Source organism: Bombus flavifrons, chromosome 15 (genome assembly GCF_040668555.2).
Source record: "Bombus flavifrons isolate JBK064 chromosome 15, iyBomFlav1_principal, whole genome shotgun sequence".
Classification (NCBI taxonomy): Eukaryota; Metazoa; Arthropoda; class Insecta; order Hymenoptera; family Apidae; genus Bombus; species Bombus flavifrons.
In genome coordinates, this window is record NC_138456.1 from 6,183,035 (window position 1) to 6,208,448 (window position 25,414).

A 25,414-nucleotide genomic window follows, 5' to 3' on the forward strand; every position below is an offset into this window, starting at 1 on the left:
CTTTAGAAGCGAAGACCTTTGGAGTAGCCTGTATATCGTCAATTATCGCGATCGATGCAGCGTTCCGAACGATAATGAACCAGTCCGATAATAAGAGTACCGTCTCTGCCTCTTTCACGGTATTTTTTTTCCTCTCCGTTCTTATCTGTCTTCGACATCGTCATCAGACTGGAAAATATTAAGAAGAGTCGAGAAGAGGAACTACCATTACGATGTCTTCGTGTTCTGTCTTTTAATTATTACGAGCCTGAATGTCTCCTGCGCAACGCGGCTGCGATTTAATAATCTTCTTGTTAGCTTAATGATAACGTCACTCCTTATCTACTCTCGTTGACATTTTCGGAAATTGCACATCTTCGCTAGTGGATCAGCGAACCGTACGCACGTCTTTCTTGTTATTTACTTGGCGTTAAAACGATGCTAACAACGAATCCCCGTACTCGTCGTTTCTTGATAATTTGCGAGCTTTTTCGAAGAAGAAATCTCCAATCTCCAGCTTCAACCACGCAGAAGATTCAAAAGTTTCGGAAAATATAGGTAGAAAGAAAGAAGATTTATAAAGCGAAACAAGGTGCCTGTCAGACGACAGGATAAAGGTGAATCAAAAAGCGGATAATTATAGCGGAGCAGGCTAATGATTTTTATCCAGCGCGTCGTGTTGCTGCTTCTACTAATTAAACGCTAATTAGCTAATGTAGGGTGGATTGTCAGAATCGAAAGGGGATGGAAAGGGACAGAGAAAGAGAGAGAAAGAGAGAGAAAGAGAGAGAGAGAATGAATATAGCCGCGGTATCTTAACACGCGTTTCCGCTGGGCTCGATCCGTTGTTAATAATTTTGCAAGGAAACGTTCTATCAAGAGAATCATTTAAATAGTCACCCGCAGCGATGTTGTCGATGATTTCTAATGAGTTCCCGTCTGTGTGGCGTCCGGCTTTCATATAGCGGAAACACACGATTCATTTATCGTGTTGTTCTCAGTTCTCTTCCTTTCTACATGTATTTACTGCAGAATTAACATTTACTTGAAAGATTTAATAGAATAATAAACTACTATGTATTATAAACAGGCAATGTAGCTTACTATAACGATGAACGATCGTACATACAGTTGTACAAATATTATAATTCGAATATGTTAGACAATTCTCAGAATTCAATGATTCCAAGGTAGAAACATTATTCAATTAACGATGGAATCGTTTAGATTTTCTGATATCAATTGCGAATTTCCCGAAACTTTCAAAATTATTAAAAAAGTGCTATTAATAGATGGTTTAGAAGCTCTAGCTCAGTCGTGAAAAATGGTGTATCTACCTTCTATCCTCTTTATCTTGTTCGTATGAACGAAATACGAATATAGACGAGGTAATTAATATAACTGTATAACTGCAATTATATAGCAATAATAATAACATAACAGTATAAATGTAATTAATACTTCTTAATTACTATGTTGTTACAGAAGTTCCACTCTCGATTCGGTCGCTCTTAATTCTTGATACTTTTCCATCATCATTCACCATCCGTCACTTTCTCATCGATCATTGTGCTAAGCAAAGTTTGTTCCTATGTGAGCCTCTCTCGATTAAATAATTTCTGTCTTTCGTTGCCCGATTTGCCCGTTATAAATCGCTTGTGCGCCGTTAATGTATCACATAAATAGCAATCTTCCGGCGTGCCACGCAGTCGGGATACGCGAGTTTCCGTGCGAGACACATTCTGAATACAGCGATTTCCTGTAATAACAATCGTGGAATTATGCATGCCAACTGCGTAGACCGCGGATCCGAGGCTCATTCCGTCGCATCTGGTGCATGGATCATGTCTGGGACCTGTAAGCGAACGACAGGTGCAATCATGTACCTGAAGATGTCGGGAAATCTTCTGGAATATAGAAAAGAAATGGAAAATGGATGGATCGTACAATAAACCGCGTATTATTTTATTTACTGGTTTAACCTATTTAAGATTAACGCAATATCTCAATTTGCAATTGAATACAGTATGTTTGTAAAACGTACTTTTATCATTAATATCAATAAAGGATCGCCGTTTACAATTAGAAGTGCAAGGAACGTATTCGTGTTCTCGTTACTGTTACCGTTATTTCGTAGTGGAATTGCAACGAAGGAAATTACAAAATACAGACCGCTTCCCAAACCGCGAAATAAGCGGTTCCCGTTTTTATGCAGCTGCAACTGCGAATGGTTTCCCGCGCTTTTTGTGTTTCGACCGCACGAACCTCGGCGGAACACGGGTAGGCCATTTAACGCGCTGAGTGGTTAGGGGTTAGCACCGTGTCGAAAACTCGGCGTGCATATCGTGAAAAAGAGATCCCGCACCGGCACTTGCCTCTATATTGCCAGGAAATTATGCTTCTTGCGTTATAACGAACATTCAGTTTCCTGACTCTGCAAAAAGACCGGAGAAACTCTGTTTCACGAATTTCCTAATGCGGCGCGGCAGGCAAACTTGATGGAAACAGGGTCCAAATCGAAGAGAAACAAAAGTTCTTAATCACTTGAAGTAATTTAAATGCGATTTAAATTTACTACGAACTGATAGCTAGGTAAACTAACTGGACGGCACTTTAAGATGTAAACTTGTCAGATACCGCATCAGCATTTAACTTATTGCCTCCTTAAACTCCAAACTTATCGGAGGTTTATAAGCTAAACTTGTCAATTTGTAAGTTTATGCGGGTTCAAATTGTTTCGAACTTTCAATTAGAACTCACTGGGAAGGAAAATCTTCACGCGTTAAGTGCAGTGTTGGTCACTGATGGTTCGACAGTAAACTTTTCGCTTAGATAATGGATAATACATGTATACGTCAGAAGATTTCACCCCGCAAATCAGAAACTCAGAAAAGACTTTGATCATTTAAAGAAGAAAAAATGTAAGTTATAAATTCACCAATCATTAGTTGGTAAATTATCGCGAAGATCTGGGAAACTTTTTCGACGCTTCCCTTTTCCTATTACATTGTTCTCGATATTCAATTTCAAGAACCGGTATAAAAATTTTGTCATCCTTTTAGGTTCTTGTAAGTTTCATGCAGGACCTAGACTGAATTTCTGCTCTGATCAACGCGAGCTGCAGGAAAACGATGATCGATGCACTGGTACGAACCGGATCATAACTCGTCGTGTACTTGGAACATCTGATGGAAGACAGGCGAGTCGTGGGTGATCGTTCATGTCAGCGGACGCCTATTAGCACGGACACGTTACTTCCATTTCCGGTACCGGTAATAACATCGCGAATTCCTGTCTGCCTTGGAGTATTACTTTGTCGAAGAGAAGTTCTTGTTCCACCGTGGGACGTACTACTACGTCGCGCTTGTAATCCCATAAAAGCCGCGTGACGACGCTCCCTTGCGTAAAGGCCGCGTTTTTACTTACCACGAGTGGGCCACACCGCCAACCTCGTTCTCTTATAGCATTCTCTGTTCCGACGACCCCGTTTCAACATCATCGGCCGCATCAGTAACGGCGAAAACTTGCCACAAAGGGTAACGTGTAATTTTTTACGAGCAACTCGTGCTATTCCCGTCAAAAAGTGCGACCAGGCGTGTGTATTTTCTTGTGAGATCGTAATTTACTGCTGACATAAGGGACTCTAGTTGTAACCGATGTTTCTTAACAGCGTTTAATTTTTCGTCTTTTCGTTTTCTACGTCCTATTTACCGATTGCAATTTATTGTTGAATTAAAAAAATTCTAAGTTTTTCTTATGTTATTGCAACAATTGATACATAGAGATTTAACTTGAACTAATCAATGTAGATGTGCTTCAATAAATAAATAGAATAAGTGATAAAAATTAGCGAAGTAAATATATCGTGAATTATAGAGGGATTAGAAGAATTTTATAATTATCTCTGCGATTTAGAAAATTTGTCATTGATACATTAAAAAATTGTATTGAAAGAAGTCCTTGCAGAATATTGGAATAGAAAAGGAGCGGCCTGTTAGGAGATGAAGTAAATTGCGTTCTTCTCACAAGAGATTAGACGGAATTAGAATAAGTTAAAATAGTTATAATTAAGTACATAAACTACGCGATACTTCAAGTTGCAAAATCCTCGAGATAATGGTTTGCAATGTTGTTCTTACGATTCTAAGCATTCTATATACTAAAGAGATTATAAATTTGCCCCCTTGTATAAAATAAAATGCACACAGCTTAACAATCGGAAAATCTAGTTTCCTTTAGTCCAGTCGAATATACAAAACGAAGCTGCAAACAGAATTTTGAAGCAGCTGTTAAAACAGCTGGTCTCGCGTCGAGCTGTGGCTATGGAAAAAAATGACGCTTTCTGGCCTGGTCCTCTGGAATTTAGATTCTGCGGCGCGTTTTACCGTGCAACCGTGATAGAACGGCAGAAACATTCGGGGAGGTCATGAATCTGTAAAAAAGCGGAAGTTAAAACGCGTTCGGCCGAGCAGAGTTCTCGCAAACGGGCAACTTGGTACCGCTGTCTCGACCATTCTAAATAAAAACCGTCTCGTTTTTCACGACGACGCGACGAACGCGTCTTCGTCGCGTTCGATTCAACTCCACTTCGTTCGGGTTGCCGTATATTCCTTTTATTTTTTCTTTTCCCCATCTCGTTCTCCGTGTTTTCTTGTTTTTTCTTTTCCCTCGTCGTTCAACCTCATTCGCGGCGTTGATTGCGACCGCACAAAGCAAATATGAGATAAAAGTATTGTTTTATAGCGCGGTATTGTTCGAGCGGTTCCGACGAGGCACACAACTGTGAAAGCGGAACGAACCGAATTGTTTCGAAACTTCAAACGTTGGATTTCGAATCGGCATGATGCTGAGAAAAAGCCTCAAATTGGTACTGGCGCGAGCGAGAAATTTGGAAACGCTTTCAGCTGTTTAAATATATGCCCGCCACGAGTCGCTCGTCGTTTATGTTCCTCTCGAAAACTCTGCTTCACAAAAAATCATTTGATGTATGTCCAATATTTGGAAAGGGGTTCCACCACGCCATCTTCTTGTATTTCTCTTGCCTCCATAGATTACAGAAATTCCAAACAGGAATCAGAGCTACAAAAAGAATTTCTGTAATTTGAAAGAAATATTTTGACGTAATAATAATACAAGATAGTTCAAGTTCCTCGAGTCAAGAAGATAGTAACTAACGAAATAAATATCAAGCAAATTGTTCAAATTCCTTTTAGCGCAATATAGTTGAAGTGCAATATAAATTCGATAAAGTTTAGTAATGGAAATTGACTAAAAGAATTGCAAACTTCAGCTCTTAATGGCTTAAATCAAACATGTCGAATGATATTATCTTAATTGGATCATAAAATAGAATTTCCTTCGAAAATTCTTCCTACACTATTCTTGCGTGTTATATCAGCCAGTATCAACACGATATTCAGCCACGAACGGAGGAATTGGTGGGACGATCAAAGATGTATTCACGTGGAAGGGACAAGCTTCGGAGTCGATCGGGAGACGCTTAAGAAACGGCGGTAGCTTCGGGGGATTCTCGAGCATCACTCGCCAGCCAATCGTACGAAGATTAATGTTTAAATTGAAAACGTTCCCTGAATCCCAAGTGATATTCTGCCTTAATCGACCACCTCCAAAATAACCGAGAGTTACACTATGCAACGTTCGATGGTAAATAGAAAATCATCCGACCAGGGTTTGCCGAGGTTGGATCTTCCGCTCATGCGTTAGACTCAACGCGTAATAGCTCATGTATCCGATGACAGGCATTTGTCAACGAGATCCCCTTCGAGATTTTTTATAGGGATCGGCTCGATGAAGTGTCTTTAAGGGAACGTTATGTTGGGTTTTATGTGGTGAATCGGACGAGATGTGCTTTGGGATAAAGTCAAGGGAAAAGGAGGGACGTGTACAATCAATCACAAAGGCCTATGTACATTTCCTAGATTTTATATATCCAATTTATTGGGAGAAAGCAAAAATGTACTTTCTCGTAGAACTTATGCAAGATAGCTGTGAATTTATTAAACATATTAGTGTATCTTTAAGAGGAAATCGTATTTTGTATTCTTTTACTTACTTTTTTTAATATCGTTGAGATATGGTGTTATTTTTTAAATACGTATTCAAGTAAAATTAATACCGCAAATATTGTTAGAGTCAATGTCTTTGTTAGAACAAATTCAAATTCAACGGATGTACGTAGACTGTAGAATAGATAACGTTGGGAAGAAAATACTTTTTTAATGGAGAGTATATAAATGGAAGGAACGAAGAGAATGATAAAGAAGAGGAAGAGGGAGGGAGCGATAAAGAAAATTGAAAATTTCACTCGGTGAAATTATTTTCTCATTTCCTTTGGATTTGCAAACGTTATTCGTTAACCGTTCTACGGCATACGTTATAACGCATTTCTCATTTATGCAGAGAGCATTTAAATGTAGTCAGAGGTTTTGATTTAAAATCAGTAATTAATAATTAAACAGCGGCGTATTTATCGAACACTTGGAAACGGTAGTTAAACTGGCATGTCAAATCGATCGGACAACGCCAGACGCGCGGTCGTATTTAATTCAAGTAACGATAACTGGTACGCTGCTTGGCGCATTCGTGCCACCGGATTAAATTACAATTCATATTCTTCAGAAAATAAATTGTACAAATAGAACTGTGTAAACATGAAGCCTCGTCGACCAACAATCCGCCTACAAATCTTGCAATACGGAATATCGGCTACCTGTCCAATCATCCTACCGTGATAAATTCTGTTTATACGCTGCTTAAAAGGACGGAAACTTCGTTCGGACGATTCATTCGACCCGGTGTATATTCCGATATAGCATCAAGAGAAGTTATTCTATCAATAGCTTATCGAAAAAACCACGCGATTTCAAAGAGTGATATTATTTTTTATCGAAAATTAATTAAATGGTGTAACCGAACGATAACTGAAAAGAAACCTCACAGTCCGATCTGATTTCGAGAAGTATCACATCAATTCTGACCTGATCTGGGCTGTTTCATTTACTCGGTTCGTCCAGGCTTTCTACTTACCCGCCACGCTTTCCTGGCCGAATCGAAAGTTCAAAGATCGTCCGATTCCTGGGAGTAGCTACTCACGATCAGAGAGATCGACTTCTCGCGGATATTGCTCACCCGTGCATCGGCTTTTAACCGGTTTACCTTGTTCCCTGGTAGTAGAAGGGCAAAGGCTAAGTTCAGTCGGCCCCGGGAAGAAGCTTCCAATTTCCGCGTTCTCGCGTCCGCCTATCCCCTTTCAAACGTTTTCACTTCGCCAGAGAGATCTTTCTCGGCAAGTGACTCCCGAAGAATCTCGGAAACTCGAGGTTTAAGTGAATTCGAACCGCGCCACGGCTAAGATTACCACCTCCCAATTTCGCTTTTCTCGCGATCCCCCCATCCTAACGGAGATCGCTCCGAATTCCTTGAACGCCACAGATCCTTTTCTCCGTCGTACAGTTTTTCGTCGTTGTCTCGAAATCGCGAGCTGCTTCTTCTAACGAATCTTTTCGTATCTGCGCGAACCATCTATCGAAGCCGACTGTGTATTCGAACGATCCTCATAACCGTTGGTTCGAGTCATTCGTATGGAATAGTAGGCTCGATTGGAATAGATCTTGAATCGACAACGGCTGCTGCTTGACCTAAATTGCCGTCAAGATTATGATAGTTAGGAGAACGCCTTTGGAGATCTCTCGATTCACTGGAACGATACTCGAGCAAACAGAGATTAACGATGTTGCTGTACCACTTCTCTCTGATCCTCGGGTTTAGCGACGTCGTGATATCGTACTCCTTTGATTTCGAATCTTGGTTTGAGTTATAGTCGAAAGATCCACACGACCCGAGGGGTTATTTTCGAACAAAGTTTTCTACTGGGTCATTTAACCGGGTTGTCCGAATTTGATCAAGAAGGACTGCTCGTGTCATCTGTCTGTGGGTTTCCCAAACGCTACGTAACAAGCTTGGAGTTCGGGCATAATTGCGAGCGAGTGAAATTTTGAAGCTTTGAAGTCGCTGCTATCACTCAGGTCATACGTGAGTTCCGTTCCCTTCGCGTGCTCACGCGTTTACGATTAATTCAAACGCGGTGCGGCAGGGTAAGGTCTGGAATTCGATTCAAAGTTTCTAACGACGACTGTTTACACGTGCTCCGGATATTACTAGGGCGAAAGATCAACAGACTTGTCTGAGTATCGGATACAAAGCTAAGCATAAAAATAAGAGGATAAAAATATCTCTAGATAAAGAATTAATAGACAAGATAAAGTATAGAACGGCCTATAAGGAGTGGGAACACTTGAGGAGTTTTCAAAGCCTCATTAAGCACCACGTGCAAAGGAATCCATGAAATATGTATCTGAGTTTCTTTCCATTTGTCTTTTAATCATAATCTATGATGAATACGGTTAAACCAGGTTCCCTTGATGTTGAAAACAGATTATTTATCATTTACGGAGAAAATTCATTAAAATAGAAAGTTACACGGAGTCGTATGTAGGAAAATATATGTATAGTTAAGCACGGTATAGCGATTTCTTGATTCTATGGGAACACAGAATATATCGATAAAAGTATATACATTGCTAGTATTAATAACTATACAATTAATGCAAATGAGGCAGCCAATCATTATTGCGAGGCTGAACATGTAAAATATCGTAGTATTTTAACTTCCTCATTGGGACATTGATTTTAAAATTCTCAATAATTCAAGGACAGCCTATTAGACCACTGAAAACTTTCTATGCATGTTTGCATAGAATGTCATGTCATGAAATTGTCTTCTACTTCCTAATATAGCGGGGTCAAGATCAAACAACGTAAACTGATAGTTGCTGCGAGGAATATTAAACGGTTGTGTTAGCACTTAGACGAAAAAAATCTATGTCGCTCTTTTATAATTCGAACGAAGCGATTATTATCACGTCGGTGTATATAAAACTGCTTAACTTCCTCTTGTCCTTTCCTCAACTGTTCTATTTGATTCAGGTTCATTTTAATCTTGGACAATCCGATTTCTCATAGAATCAGGAATTTCCGCGTACCAGCTGCGTTTATATCAATGCCGCGGTATTTGAATCGCAGCGATCAAAGCGTCTTTTTGAATTTCGACGGACAGCTGTCGAACGAAATGGCCCAGGCGTGGGGGGATTTCGTTTCTCGAATTAGCCGAGTCGCGTTCTCCGTGCTTCTTCTGCCAGGCCACGCAACACTGGCTTGGAATACCTCGATGAGCGAAACCAGGACGAGTGCAAACGTGATTTGAATATTCCCAGTGTCGATAGAGCCCAGGGACGGAGTCCCGCGCCCTTCCTCTCTTTCCGATTCAAAAATAAGAATTCCCTCTAGTTTCTAATTTTTCGGTAACTTTATTAGACATTAATTGTTACACTAGGACTTTGTATCATTTTGTAATGTCTCTTTGAAATTGGCTCCTTAAATATTATTTCACAAGTTTATTTATTACGGGAGAATATCTTACGTAACCCGAAATACCAAGATAAATTAATAGACGATCATCTTTTTCGGCATTTCAATTTATTTATTTATGGAATTAATCAGAATGGTTTGTGGGCAACCTAAACACGATATACGCTCTTGTTCGAAATTTCTTAGGCCAGTGATGGAATTCTTACGCTGCTGCTCAATTTCCATTCAAGCATTCCCTACCCTTATTGAATGTCCTTCTAATTAACTATTTTCGTTTCCTGCAGGATACCAGGAAAACTTGCGCAAACTTCCATCGAGCGATTCAAGATTCGTTGGTCGTTTCCCCCGACAAACAGGCCGATCCGTGGCGTGTGGCGCGCGTCCCGGAAAAGTGAGCCCTCTTCAAACAACCCTCGCGACAATTCTCCAGGGCTGAATATTGAATACGTTCGTCAAGCCGGGAGCGTGAGTTCCGGCAGTGGCGGCGATGGGGGAATTGGACGGAAACAAATGCCAGATATTCCGGCGGAAAGTGGGAGCGGTCGATCAACGAAAGTCCTCCCGAACGGTCGAGGCGAGGGTGGAAACGACCGGTCCTACGGATTCCGCGGGTATTGCCCACATATGTAACCTCTTTTCGGTCTCGTTTCCGGAAATCGCTGATCTTGGAACAAACGAGCGTTCCATCGAACAGTCCCTTCGCTTAACCAGAAGCGCTACTCTCTAGCTTCCTTACGTGGAATAGTTTTGGTCGCGATAGCTCTCGTGAATTTACTGCTCCTCGTCGCACGTGCAGTAACTTAAGGGTGGCGGCCGCTTGGATAAGGGAAGAGGGGGCAGGACAGGAAGCACAATCGCCGCTTCGACGATTTAAAGTTCGCCTGAATCGAGAGTTACTTCGGACCCTCCTTCGACCATCTTTCTGGATACGTTTGACGATCCACCTTCCATCCCTCTTCCGACTGAGATGAGAAGCATGATATGGCGCGATTGTCCGGAACATCAGATATTTCGAGGGTGATTTTCTGTGTGTTCAAAGAAAGTTTAATCGAGGATCTTGTATACTTTTTTCGTCACTATTGTAAACGAAAAGGGGAAAAATCGATTGATGGAGACGTCGTGTAATTAGATTTTCCAGCCACAGGGGAATATTTCATCGTTCTTCTTTAGTTCTATCATGCTTTACGATTTATTCATATAGACTTTACATAAAGTGTAGAATTTTTACTTCGATAAGGTATTATACAAACATTCCCATAATAATAACATTTAGTATTAGGTCCCTAAGCTGAGCTAAATATTTTAAATTACGAAGGAACAATGTACCAACAAGTTTGCTTTAAAACACACGATCTTCCGTTACAACGTCCTATGCATAAATTCTTACACGTTCCTGTATGATCCACCGCTTTCCGCAAACTAGAGGACTGCGACCACCAAGGCAAACCTGATTGATTCGCGGGCAACAACGCGACAACCGCAATCGATCAAACGCCGATATACGCTGCACGCAGCTGCATGTTCGAGCCGAGTGCATTCTGTCCGAAAAATCAGCACCAGTCGGGCACGAGAGGATTCGTGCTGATTGCCAGGTTTCTGCCGGCGAATACCGATTACCGAATACCGAGAACGATTCTATGACTATCGAGCTGCCGCGATAAATCCTCAGAAGTTTAAAGGATGTCGAATGGATTCGGGCTATATATCATCATGTGGTACATTGATTCGGGTCGACCGTCCAGAATATTCCGAGTGATCGAACATTTTTGCGGCCGTCCAGGGATCTCTCGATCCAAGTCTTCCTGATTATCTCCGCTGCCTTTTCGAGTTTACGAGGCCTTGGCCAAGGAGACTAAGCGGTTAAAGGCATTTTCTTTCGTGGGCAAATCAGACGGAAATTGCCCGGCCTTGCGTGCATAAAACGGAACGCTGTAACAGGGACGTAATAGCGAGTCATAAAACACGAATGGGTGGTGGAAGATACATACGCGAATAGCTGACGGTACGTTTTTGTTATATTTACCAGTTTTTCAATTCGTGACGAACAACCGATGTCTGTCAGACGGACGGGCGATGCCACCTCCTGTTTCAAACTGATTTTATTTTGAAGAAACGTTACATTTCGATTAATAAACGATTCGCAGTAATATATGACGAACAAATAGGAGGAAATACAAATAGCGTGTATTATTAGCAATTGCTAAATGAATAAACAATCTCGCGTATAGAGTATCGAATTGAATTATACCAATTATTTCTTATAAATATTGACGCGAAATATTGTAAATATGACGGAGATAGAATGGCTGCAGTTAAAAAAATTAATTATGGTTTCCTGCTAGGAGTTCAGCGTTACGCAGGTCAAGTGCGAGAAAACTGTGTTCGTTCTCACAAGACTAGTGGAGTTTTGGATAATAATGTAATTCTCTCGGGTTTCCACTCACGGTAATCCCCTTGCGGTAAGACCCGGAGATCGATATCGCTCGCGATACACAGAAATTCCCCTGTAATCGTGAGCGATGGTGGTCTAATTGGCTATGAACTTAGCGGATTCCTTGGAATACGAGGTCTACAACAGACTGATAGCTCCAGATCTAATGCGTTTACCTATAATGAACGCAATCGAAATGGTACAGGGATCTTTCACGAAAAGTAAAGTTATCTATTAGGATTCTCATTCTCGTTACTATTAAAAAGAGATCCATTTCGTTCATCCATTTTGTCTTTGAACAGACAGTTCGTCAAGGTATTTACTTCTATTCAAGTCATCTCCCTATTCATTACATGGTATTATACAATGCTACAAGAAAAGGGATAATCCCCTGAAATTAACATGGATAGAGATCACGTATATACTGGGCCGGCACAGATCTCCTACGTAGTTTGACTAATTAATCCATTCAGATAGGTATCTTCGTTATACTCCATATTCCATACGCAAATCACCTGCAAATCCTTTTCATCCTACGATGTGATCTTCGTTTCGCGTCGTACCAAACTTGTGACTTTCTTTTACAACGCACGACAGCTTTTGTCGAGTGGAGTCTAAAGACTCTAGTCTTAAGCGTCATTTTAAAAGTTGTGCGCTGATGTATTAAGTTTATGCACATTGTGTACAGTTTTACACGTTCATTGACTTTTGCGTATTATCGGGAGCTCGATTGACAAAATCAAAACTGATATTTTCAGATTTTACACGTCAACGAGTTATCGTACGTATGTTAAAAATAGTAATAGTTAAAACTAAAAATGTAAAAAAAGGGCACAAAATTGGCGAGCCGGGAAATGGATTTCTCTGTTCGAAACGCAACGCTCTACATTTTTCTCGTTTTACTATTTCCTTGTCGATCGATCTGGCCGAGTGGAAGAGCAAGAGCCGGCCGATTAGGTGGATGAAACGAGCGTGCCTAGGCGACACGAGAGCCGTTGGCGTTTATTAGAAACGGAATTCGACTTCATCCGGAGGACAGAGCTTCGAAGGGGTCGAATTCGTTTCACAGTCGCTTGTTCTTCTTCTTCGTGTTCCGGTTCGTTCCGACTTGGAGACGCAATGGAGATGGAATGGCCGAGTCAGGATGGAGAAAAGGGTGGATTGGAAGACGGCTGGAAGGATAAAGAATCCCCGTGGACGGGTTAAAGTATGGCGTAGTACAAAGAGCCGGAGCAGCTCAGCACTTTGAAAAGAAATATCGCTCGGGAGATAGGAAGGGCCGCTTCTTCTTGCTCTGAGGAAGCGTAGCGAGGAAAGGGGACGCCGACCAAGGAGAAACATCGATAGAAGGAGGCAGAGGAAACGCGTGTAGCGGCGACCGGATACGTATAAAAGAATGACTGAATATCGATTCGGGTGCGCGCATCCACGCCTAACCCGTTTTAAGTCTTGCCAGGGTATTGGAGTTGCGCGCACCGTGTGCGTTCCTCGCGCCGATGCAATTCCGACGATCGTTTATCCTCCCGTGGACAGTTTAATCGATTCCCCATGGTTTTAATCGGTGCCACCTCGTTGTTTATCCCAGTGAATCCGGCAACCTTCTGGCTCGGCTCGAAACAGGCTGTGTTGTGTTTCAGTATACAGAGCGAAGAAGCCCTCTGATCGATCTACGAGCTTCGGAACTGACTCGTGAATAGGCACGAGATATTCGAACTACATATATATGGTTCGAATTACTCGAAGTTTAATCCTCATTTTAGTTTCTAGCCGTGGTACGGTGGCCGGTGTTTATAGTTGACAGAGTTTCATTTCGTTCCGAGTAGACAGTAGAATGCTAATACGAGGAGTCTGCGATGAGATTTCAAAGCGTGGACGGATTAAAATTCGATCGGATAACGGTGTAAGAAGAAACGGAAAGTTTTATTAAATCAGAGGGAAGCGCGAACCGAGAACAGGTAGGTTAACTCGGGACCAGAGAATTTTATTAAAATTCACCGTTGCGATTGTTGAATCGTAATGCGACGGCAGACAGATGGATTGACACGCTCTCACGATCTGCATACGTTCTCTGTGAAGCTTACGGAGGAAAGAGGGAATAGAGATTGTCGAATTTCTTCGTGATGGAGGAGGACGAAATTTTGCCTGCTCGCGCTGCAAACAATCTTTGACTTCCAACGGAGAATATATAGAACGACCCGAAAGTAACCCGCCGCAAAACTTTGCGGGATAGTACACTCGCACGTAGAACGTTTATGGAATTTTTCTAACTATATTTCTCGTCCCGCTATCTCTTGCCTCGATCACGAAAACTTGGTGTTCCATTACATTTGCATCATCGTGTACAAATCGCGGGAGCAAGTAGATTAAACTTTCCGCAGGATTGGAACGTGTACGTGGTTGAATCCGAAGCAATACTAGCGTTAAACGCCTCAACGGAAGCACGCGGCACGTATAGCCGGCCGCATAAATTAGTAGCTGCTTCGTGAAAGTTGCCGGGCAATCATAATGGACGACGCTTTAAAAGTGGCGCGGCGAAGTTTCCGTATAAATTAGGGGAAGTTCGCCGTAAACAAGATGCAGCGGCCTTTTCCACGCTCCACTAGAACAATCGGGAAATATTTATCGTCGAGAGCGCACGCCAAATAGTGGCGATCACCGTGCAGTTTTACGGCGTTTCTGTTGCTAACCACCCTGGCAAACGGACGATTCCGCTTAGCTCTAAACTCTTACGTATTGCTGATCAAACAGTCGTATACTTTGTCTTCCAGTCGACCCTTATTCCGATCCATTTGCCACCGAACGACCGTCTGATTTTTGAAAGAAATTCTCCTTCGTCTTTGCACGTTTGTATCTAGCAGTCGCTACGATAAGAATAAGTCCAAGTTTTCATTGGAATTACGGAGATTTGTAAGAGGTGACAATAGGTTGGTGGAAGCTGAGAACTATAGTGGTGTGTTACTAGTATTTTTTCAAATCATGAAATCGTATCGTGGTAAAAAATAAAGTTACAGCTTAATTAATTACAAAATTAAAGGGATGACGTTTTTCAAAGTCGAAATACGTGACTAGATTCATATTCTTAGAATTTTCATTTACCATTATAATCTTCAGTCGGTCGTATTATTCGATGGCACTGAACACTACTCGAATTTTCAAAAATCTTGTCTTGTGGAAAATTCGCATACATGTATAATAATAATAGCATATCGCACAGAATGTTGATTTATTATTCAAAAAATATCCAGGTTATGTTTCCTGGATTCTGAATTTTATTCACTGGCGAGCAAATTAATTATTCAGCGTATTCCTGGGGTTCGAAGCGACTCAGACGGAAGTAGATCGGTGAGGGATCGTTGTTCGAGGACCGCATCGTTAATTTCGCGCCGCTCATTAATCCGAGGCTCGAGGTACGACGCCGCTCTATAGCCTAGGGAGTACAAACACAGTGCGAGAAACCAATTGAAGAAGGAGAAAGGAGAAAGCTGCGGGCGAGAAAGGTTGGAACGGAAAAAAACGAGTTTGCGAGTTTTCCTACGGTTCGAAATAAACTGACAGTATCGGATGTTGTAGAAAAACGAGAAAATATCATTTCAATTTTTCATCGCTCGAACGGTATTAGATACACCTGTAAGCTAATTTCTGGTTGAACGGCCGAGCTTTCGTATCGCAACCGATGCTCCTTTTAATTTAGAACGAAAGAACACGGGTCGATGCTGTTTCAGTAAATTAACGAGCCATTTCGTTGCGTCGAGAGGCAAACGGATTACCAAAGGGAATGCAGACGATATGCGAAACTGAGACGAAAGGTTTGCGAATTTATTCGCCGTCTAGCGATCCTCTCGTCTTCTAATTGTACGAAACTCGTCCTGGAATTCCTCGAAGAGTCTCGCAACTTTGCCTGTTCAAGTTGCGCTACCAAAGTTCTATTAGCTGCCGCTTGAAGATTTCGGAAGTTAGCTGAAATCAGAAGTACCTGTAAATCACCGGAGCCCTCCCAAATGAGCCTTGTTTAACTCTAAAACGTTTGAAAACAAAGATATTTCATCGCCGGTAGTTTTGTTTAACCACGTTTAATCAGGCTTATTTTACAAGTTTAAGGACCTTCAGCTATTGAAGTCTTTTTTCAAAATAAATTGTACCCTTCCACGCGATCTGTAGTTACTTCGGTCGACTTTAGTAGATGGGTTCGTGACACGACACTAAGCGGCAGCTGCCGCGATTATGTGGCGGCCAATGAACACGCACGCACCAGACGGAGAATATTATTTTTAATTAACCGTCTCTCTGGCTGTTCGCCCGCCACACCGTTTCCATAGCGTCGTTAATCCGTACCACGCGACGCTATCGGGAATCCGCTAGGCATAATGTTATCATCGCCGCTTTTATAATTAGAATTCAAGTCCCTCGATTCGTCCTTTTGCCCTAGACGATCCTCCGCCTCCGACAATTTCTTCTATGGCCATTCGAAGCCGCCAGGCCAGACCGTTTAATTCCTTTCACCTTCGACTTCGTTCTTCTCACGATCAGCCCTTCGTTTTCTTTTCTCCGATACTGCTTTGTGAGGAAAATTTAGCTCTGCAAAGGCATAGAGAACGTTTGAGAACGTTTATGTGAACATAGAGGCAGCTATGTTTTGCGAAAACACGGAGAAATACTCGAGAAAAGGGATTAAAGGTCTTTTAACGTTTATAACAGTTTTATTTCAGTATAGACAGTTAAGGGTGGTTTTCTACCGGCTTCTTGTTTTATGTTTTGTAGCTGAAACGACGAGAGGAGGGAATGTTTGGTTGACAAAGGAATCATGCGGATAGAGTCTCGTGATATTTTGGATCGATCGGCGGATTGAGCGGATTATTTCGACAGTTGCTCGAAAAATGGAAATTACACGAATTCCCGGAATGTCACGGAAGCCTTCAACGTCTTGAAAGTATTAAGGCGCCCGAGGGATCCGAATTACAATAGTCGAAAATGTGCCCGAGGTCCAACAGTGCAGTGTCTGAGAATCGAGAGATAATTGTCGACGTTCGTCGTTTCTTCATTCTCGATGATAGCCAGACGTTATTAAAAATGTATAACATAAATTCCTCTAATTTTTTGGAAAAATTACAGGCGATAAAACTCAACGATGAGACAGACGCGTCTAGGCGTATGGACGTTAATTTTACAAGGGTTAATGACATTACCAGGTGAAATTTACGTTCGTGGAACGATGTTCTCGTGCCGACGCGTCGAACGCCACTCACGAAGAATTTAATAAATGAATTGAACACATTCGTGGCCGATCTGATAAATTGAACGAACGCGTGGGAAATGCCCGAACCGGTGTTAACGGTAAATTGTGGCTCGACGAAGCACATATTCTCATGAAATTCGTCAAAGCTCGTCCACCCGTTACATTCGACGTTGAATCTCCTCTCTTTCCGTCCATTCATTTACGTAAAATCGTGTAATTCCTTTTTGTCGTCCCTGTGATTTATCGTCCTTTCGATTCGTCCGCGCTGCAGTCACATAAATTTTCACGACTGTCAACCAAGATATTCGAAGATCATTCTGTAACAAGCTTTTAATCTCATCCCCATTGATATCTTTTACCAAGTATCGCCGCGAAAGAATGGATTTGAGAAGAGAAGATGCTCCGATAAAAAGATGACAAAACGACAATGGGATTGGATAATTCATCTCTCCCGCGAAAGTGTACGTTTCAGTTCGATTTCCTAAAATGACTCTGCTTTTCCTCGATTCGTCGTCGATCGTAGAACAATTTTTGCGTTTTCTGGCGTTCGTGGAAATGCCCCCTAGCCCCATAATATTGATCTATCCGAAGATGTGGCTCCATAAAAACTACGGAACGCCAACGAAATCGTGAAAATACAGCATACAACGCGTTTCGTTATGGCCATAATCCTGCGTTCGATTTTCACACCACATGCTCGAAGATATTTATTTTTTATATTTATGGGAATTGTGGACAGTGTCCGTGTAGGACAGCGATAATTCGATGCGAATGGTAGACGAGATCACAGCGCTCGAATCGAATTTCAAGCGTCTGAGAAAATGTATCGTCATGAGGATATGTAATGATATTTCTGCTTTTTCCGTATTTCGTTCTCTATTCCTCCGTCGTGTCATTAGAATTGTACGATTTTCATTACATCGTAAGTATATAAACGCACAGATTATTCGATATTGTTAGAAAATATCATATATGGCACTTTATGGAAAGAAAAATTTGTTTCTGAGACGAAACAGAAAGATTCACATGGAACACATTCAATGTACTCAATGCTTCAACTCTCTCAATGCAATCAACGCACTCAATTCACTTAATGAACGTGATGCACTTGTGCTAATCCAATCTACTTGATCTTACCTTCACTGTTCGCACGACTATATTTTACATGGTACAATCTTTCACTTAAATAGCTCTTGATCAATTCTCCAAGATGTATTCAACGACTCACCATCTTCTCAGCAATGTACTAAAGACCAATTAAAAAGGAATTTGCAATCAGAGGTTCAAGGAATAAATATCAAACGAAGAAAATATTTAAGAGGTATTATCGACAAGAATTTTCGGACAAGAAACGGTTCGATGTTTCGCAGAGATAACTCTAAACCAATTTTCCAAGGCATATCCAACTATTCAATGTCTATTTTTTCCAAAAATAATTAACCAAAGATTACTTTTCTGTAAGAAATTGCACATCGAAGATTTAAGGAAAAAATATGAAACCCGAAGAAAGTGCTGAAGACATCGTGCTTGGAACAAGAAACGACTCGAAAAAGCTCTAATCTTTATCGAATGCATGATTACGCGAAAAATGCGGAGAATAGAAAAATATTTCGGTTAAAAAATTCATAAGCACATCAAGAACGAGTTCCGGCGTGGAAAGGCGGGGCAGACACGACAAAAGGGCGACACCTTGCCGCAAAAACGTTCCACAAGACTTCCTGACCCCTCCTTTCGTTTTTCCTGAAATCTCCTCCTCTGTTTTCACTCGGGCGCCGCCGTGTCTACGAATAACAGATGCAATTACCGCGAACGCTGCTAGCGATTGCTTGTATTGTTGGCGAGAAATCGCCGCTTAGACACCGTCGGCGCTTTCGCTAAACGCTATTCATTATGAAATTCGTGGATTTCGCTTTTGAAAGGAGATTGGAGCTTTCTTATCGAGGTTCGTGGTTCGGAAGCTGGCGGAAATTTCCAGAGGGGAGAAAGACTCGTACAGAGAAAGGAGAATTGATATTTAGAATGTAGAAAAGAGAAGTTTTTGCTAGCCGCGAGGCAAAAGGTATTCAGGCCTGCGAAAAGTGACAGTCCCTTAACAAAGGCGTTTAACAAGCGAGCGCGTCGCGCTCACGAGGAAAAAGACGGGGCTCGTTCTCGTGGAATTTATTCATGAGACTCGTCTTGTTTCGATGTTAATGACGCGTCGGATCCTTTGTGGATTCCTCCGTAATGAAGGAATGGAAAGAATGGACCGGCACGCTATCGATTACAATGCGCTATCGCCCCGGGCCGAGATCGGTTGCTCCATTACCGTCGTCGAACGGTCAAAGTCCGTGAATTACGCGGAATAAAAGTACCCCACGAGGCGCCGAATCGATTTCGTCCCGCCGAAACTCCGGCCATTGAGCTTTAATTCGACCATAGGAAACGACCGGCGAATTTTAGCCGACTTTTTTCAATTTTTCGATCGCACGCCGATCAAGAGTGGATGCATGATTCAGTACGCGTTAACGAAGTCGTCTCGAATAAATTGAACGCGTGTCTTTGTGTAATGTTTAGATAGAGGTAAATAGTTTTACCTCTTTACTTCTACAGTTTCTACAGTTCGAATACTCTAGAAATTTCAATTTATCGCTGGAGTAATTTAGCTCGAAGACTCGGCGAAATTTCGTTTGGTTTTAATAACGTTCGAGAATTTGAAAGTTATTTGACGATTTGCTGATCATCGACGCTGACGCGCACGCAAAAGTGTTGGAAACGTTTCCGGCTGGCACTGTACATTTTAAACGGGAAAACTATTTTACTGGAAGCTATTTGGTTTAAAAGGGCCCAGGGTACAACAGTCGAGCAGCGTAGGTGGCTAGTAAACAGAGCACGGTATCGATTCGCGAATCCGGTATCATGTAACATCCGACTGCGAAGAGATACTGCATATGAGACTTGAATATTTAACACCCGCCGGTGTTCTCTTTCAAGAGTCGCCCCACCGGCTAGATTATCGAAAGATAAGCGTTTCGAACAGTGGAACGAGGCGACAAAAGACTCTAGACGGGACCTGTTCTCCAAACATACCTTTCTCTTCTTATTTTCCATCTACAAGAAATTTTCTTCCCTACGGAGGCCTGCGTCAAACTGTAATTTATGACGAATTTTATCAGAAGAAGACATAAAAATTGAAAGAGTAATATCGTTATTAATATAATAATAATAATAATGACGGTGTTTTTATAATTAATACTTGGAAGACTTTAGATGGTAAACTTTGAGGTAGACTCTGACAAGCTGAGACACGCTGTTATCTATGTAAAATTGCTATACGGAACGAGAATATAATACTGCGATACGGAACTTCGACCTACAAATCATCCCTGGTAATTTTTCCATTAATTATATTCAGTTTCTGGAGCCACGGGTTGCGGTTACTGCTACACAGCAGAACTTCGGAACTGGGTAGACCACTTCGGCAACTATAACTTCCGCATGGTTTGGATATCGGTAACTTCGCTACAACTTATAACGTTCAAATTAAGATTGAAGCCCGGATAATAACGAAATTACGCGGGTCTAAAGCATTTTATCTCATACCGCGAAGGCTCGTGCATTTATTCTAAATTGGCGGAAGAAAAGGATAGGACAAGTAGGGGAAAGAAGAAAGGAGACGAAATAGAATGAGAATAAAACAAAGAAGGGAAATGAGTGGACAAAGGAGGAAAAGAAGAGGAAAAACGAAGAAACTGAGAAAAGAAAGAAAAAAGCAAAGGAAGAAAAGGAAATGGAAGAGAATTGAAAGGCAAAGATACAATTGGGAGTGCTATCTACCATTGCCCCTACTCTCTACTCTTGCCGAAGTTTAAAGAATGGCCTGTCTGATGTAGAATTTCTGTATCCACTTTCTTGCCATTCACCTCTAACTCTACTTTGTAGTTAACTTAAGCAAGATTCTTGACCATAAGTAGTCTGTAGTTCATCTACCAGACTATTGTATCTTAATGGGATAGAAAAGCTTTATCAGAACCTGTTAAACGAATCAAAATGGATTGGTTTTCCTTAACTTACATACACTGATTAACACAGATAGACTGATTATACAAGGAAATCACGTCGACGATGCGTTTCAGTCAAAACAAGCAGTCCGTTTATCAGTTAATACTCGAACAGTCGGACCATAATCATCGAGTGGAAACAGTTGGACGATCTCCCGAAGCAGTCAGCCTTCCAGCGATCAATTAATGCTCAGTCAGGCTCAATTTACGTAGAACCTCAGACAACAAGTAGGTCACGAGATACCTACCAATTATTTGCGTGATCCTTCGACCTTCTCTCCAGACGACAGAACTCTGGTTTAACGTCTCGCCGAAGGCGCTTTCGGTCTAGAACCATTTGGATTTAATCGATGATGTGTGTAGAAGTCTCAATACCATTGTATCGATATCAGACTCAACGAACGTTACAAATACAATGAATTCCGAGCGAAATAATCTATACAACTTTGTAAATACAGTTAAGGAAGCCAAGCAAAAAATTTTTTCGCCCATTACTAAATACCATATCGGACATTTTGTATTATTTTGCATATTACATCTATCTTTCCCCATCTTTCATTTCCATTTACGTCATATTAAAATCCACCTTTTCAGTCAAAAAGTCACATGGAAATGAAAAGATCAAGAAAAACGTACCTATCAAATTCTTCTCCTGAGATTTCCTTGTAATACAATCGCCCGGTCTAACCGGCAAAATGACGAGCGCGATATTATTGGTCTGTTCAAACACAGATGCGATTAACTGCGCCTGTCAGGCTACTTCGCTTGCAGTGTTTGCGTGTAAACGCAGGAGTTAATCCAGCAGCATGGATCGTGCGATACGCACAATCCATATAAATTGCATTTGCAAGTTTCTTGGGGGTAACGACGTTAACGCCGGCGTTGGATCGGTGCGAGATTCACACGCAGACTCGCCGGATTCTCCGTGGTTGTCGGGCCAAACGGCCACGCACCCAGGCACGGGGAATTAACCTGGCTGAAATACAATCTGAAATTAGAGGCAACGCCGTAAATGATGCGTCACGTCGCAAACTTGCCGCCGCAGAACATCGACCGCCGTACTTGAGCGTTACGCCTGGCAACGGCTTAGCAATTTCCATCCCCGGCCGCCGTTAGCTGGGGTTGTTCGCCAGTCGTCACGCGCGATGCGAGTATTCGCGAGCAGCGACACTTTTTCACCGTGGAACCAGACTACACAGACGGGATGGTAAATTGTTCCGGATAATTGCTTCTTCTGTTGTCGCTTGCGATCTCGCCGTTTGGTGGGTTTCGGGATCGAGGTTGGGGGGGGGGGAGCGGGTGGTAGAAACGAGACGTCGAGAACGCGCAAACTGGAATTGTTGAGATATTTTGTCAGCGCTCGCGTACTATGATTGGAAGTTTGGAATTTGACGAAGAAACTGGTAAAGAGAAAGCTTAAGGGAGGGATGTAAGGTCGCGCAGGAGTGATGGCTTGCGAGCTAGCTTTTACGCATTAAATATGAAGCAAAATGAGCGATACTACGTTTAAATGTAACAAAGAAATGAATCGAGGGACTGTCTGAATTATTTTACGATTTTCTCCAGATTCTATTGCTTCTTAATTAGAATGCATTCTTAGAAGCACTTTTACAGTAAAATATTAATTTCTATTCTTTTTAATAGAGTCTTTTCGAAACGTCAATATTGGTTTTGTCGTTTTCACATCACTTTACAGTCGCTAATGCATAATTAGAGATTCCATTACTTTCATAAGGTATCGTAAATATATTTTTCTACCTTCGTCGTTGGGTTAATACTAAAGTCATTTACGCTTGCTACTTCAGTGATTGCTCCTGTTATTAGATGTTACACTTCCTTATAGTCAAAGGAGTTACCGTTAAGCGTTAACAGCATCATTAGCGGATATTAATCTTCTCAAAGATATTTTTTTTTTTACTCAAACAGTGACAAACGTCCGTTTTCGTAATCCAACTGGCACGCCAGGGACTGTAATTATCGACGTAGTGTAGCGTCTTATTAATTTTGCTTCGTTATTCCAAACGAGATTGCCGGAGTAACTACTAAGCCAAGTTTCGCGAGAATAAGTTTCCAGGGATAACGATAATGAATAACGAAAAGGAAGGAAATCTGGCCGTGACTACAAATGCACCACGGAGCGGTCGAAACTCGCGCAATAATTTGTTTCCATTCCGTTAGAAACGCAAGAAATTATTAACAAGGATAAATGTAGAAGGATACGTGTCGTCATCTCTATTTCCAGCGACTTCCCAAGACAATCTTCCTCTAGAGAAAAACATCTTGAAAAGATCATCGAGGCGCAACAAAAGCCTGCTGCTCGATGCAATTGGCCCGAAATGTCTCCATGAAACATGCACCGCGAAGCATATCCATCTTCGTCGATGTTTTCGATAACTTCCATTATTCAATATTCCCCAGACAACACAACGCCCATATCTCTGACGTGGAATGCTCGAGCGAGCGCGAGAAACTCGAGACGTTCTTCGCACGTTGGTACAAATTTCGAGACACCCTTCGTCGTCGACGAATTGTGCCTATCCTTGCAACGAAACGGCCGATGAAACGTAACTCAGGCATCGAAGTACACGTGTCGTTCGGTTTCCGACGTGTGCACGCGCGGTATAGAGAGACCAGGATCGGAGATACGTGACCCGGCATTCCACTTATCCGTATCACATACTCGCGTAGACGTATCGACGACAAGAGACTTTTGGTTCTTTTTCGCCACGCGTCGTCTATTTGCTTCGCCTTCCTTGAAGCTACCGAATAGAACGGCTGAACGTCTTTTCAATCGGATCCCTTACGAACAGGCAAATGCACGCAGTCTCGCGTTGCATAGTGCACAGCCCTGACCGCGTTTCCGCTCGAAACGATATTGCCAGCTGAGATCCGGCAGGAAGTGAATCGCGCGCTCGCCGAGAGACATCTAATCCGGCGAAACCGCAGATACCTCCGGAGCTCCTTCACGCTGCGTCGAGCCCCGATCGAAATGGAATTTCCAAGCGGAAATGAATGTTTTCGTATCGCAGTATAATTGAACCCCGGGTACCTTACTCGATCGGCTGAATTCATGGAAACTAATCTTGGACTTTCGGGAATTTCACCGATGCTCCCTCGAATCTGGAAATCTTCATTTCAGATAAGCTTATCTGTGCGACGGTAGTTGGTTGCGTTTCATCAGTTCGACGGCCGCGATCGAAGCTACTGGAATTTGTTGAACGAGCCTCTGCAAGAGGTTTGTAAATTTCAAGTGTCTTTGCCATACTTGAAATTGAATCCTGGAACATTATAACAACACGCACTTTGTAATACTTCACGCGTATTTATCTTCTCAGTGGCATTTTAGCTGTGTGTTATGCGCGGCTTTCAACCCGAAAACTGATCAGAAAGCTGTAAAATCTGGCAAAATTGAACTGAAAACGCGGCGCTCTCGAAGTTTGTTTCCCGTGTTTGTAACAATGCGCTCGCCATTTTACAAATATTAGACATTGTTTGCGTATACACGTGTATGGTTTTATTGGCTTCATACCAATAGAGAAAAGCAGCTACGAAAGCAAAAATAGCAGAAGAGAGCTGTCGTATTATGTTACAGAAATTCAGGTATTTTGTAAACGCTGGACCAGCGAGCGCAACATGCGTTCGTTGTTTTTCGGGGAACATGGATTTTCGAGGATGGTTGAGAAAAATTTGAGCGTAACAGACCGGAAACGGATATTTGCAATCGTGTCGTCTGTTCACGGATTGTCTCGTATGTATTGCGAAACACCGAACAAAACGTGATAAATGTTTTTAATAGTTGTGTGGACACGGACTACAAGAACCGACTGCATGTCGAGAGTTTCTCGTTCCGCCTCCCTCGATCCTCTATCGTTCGACAAAGCCTAGCAATCGTAGTTTTCGCGATCTTGTTAACGAAAATGTAGATAGACAATTTAAAAAAAGGAGGAAGTCAAGAACAATATCCATCGAAAGTATAAAGAACGCAGCTGGAACGATTAAAGATTCAGAGTCGCGTTCTAATCCGATCAATTTAGTGCACCATTGGTCGATTTTTCCTATTCCAACGAATTTATTATCTTCGACGGAGTCACGGAATGAAAAATGCAGCAGCTTGTTGCTGAACGAAATATATCCGAGGAGAAGGGGTTTCAGTCTGGAAGTTTCATTACGTGGCAGTTGAAGGAGGGAATTTTTTAGGAGATATGGAAGGGGGCCTCTCTCTCTCTCTCTCTCTTTCTCATGGAAAATCTAATACGATGGTAATCAGGGCCAGGACTCCTTCGA

The 25,414-nt window shown here is 41.9% G+C and overlaps 1 protein-coding gene and 1 long non-coding RNA gene across 3 annotated transcripts in view; one reads left to right on the top strand and one right to left on the bottom strand.

The window, feature by feature from the left end:
* LOC138187479 (uncharacterized) overlaps positions 1 to 10,726 on the top strand; it is a 34,796-nt gene extending 24,070 nt beyond the window's left edge. The window contains exon 5 of the long non-coding RNA XR_011175178.1: positions 9,711 to 10,726. This is a non-coding gene — a long non-coding RNA (uncharacterized LOC138187479). The remainder of the gene's footprint in view (positions 1 to 9,710) is intronic.
* Positions 1 to 25,414, bottom strand: part of LOC138187478 (protein artichoke) — an 89,213-nt gene that overhangs the window by 8,562 nt on the left and 55,237 nt on the right. The gene's annotated exons all lie outside the window — the stretch shown is intronic.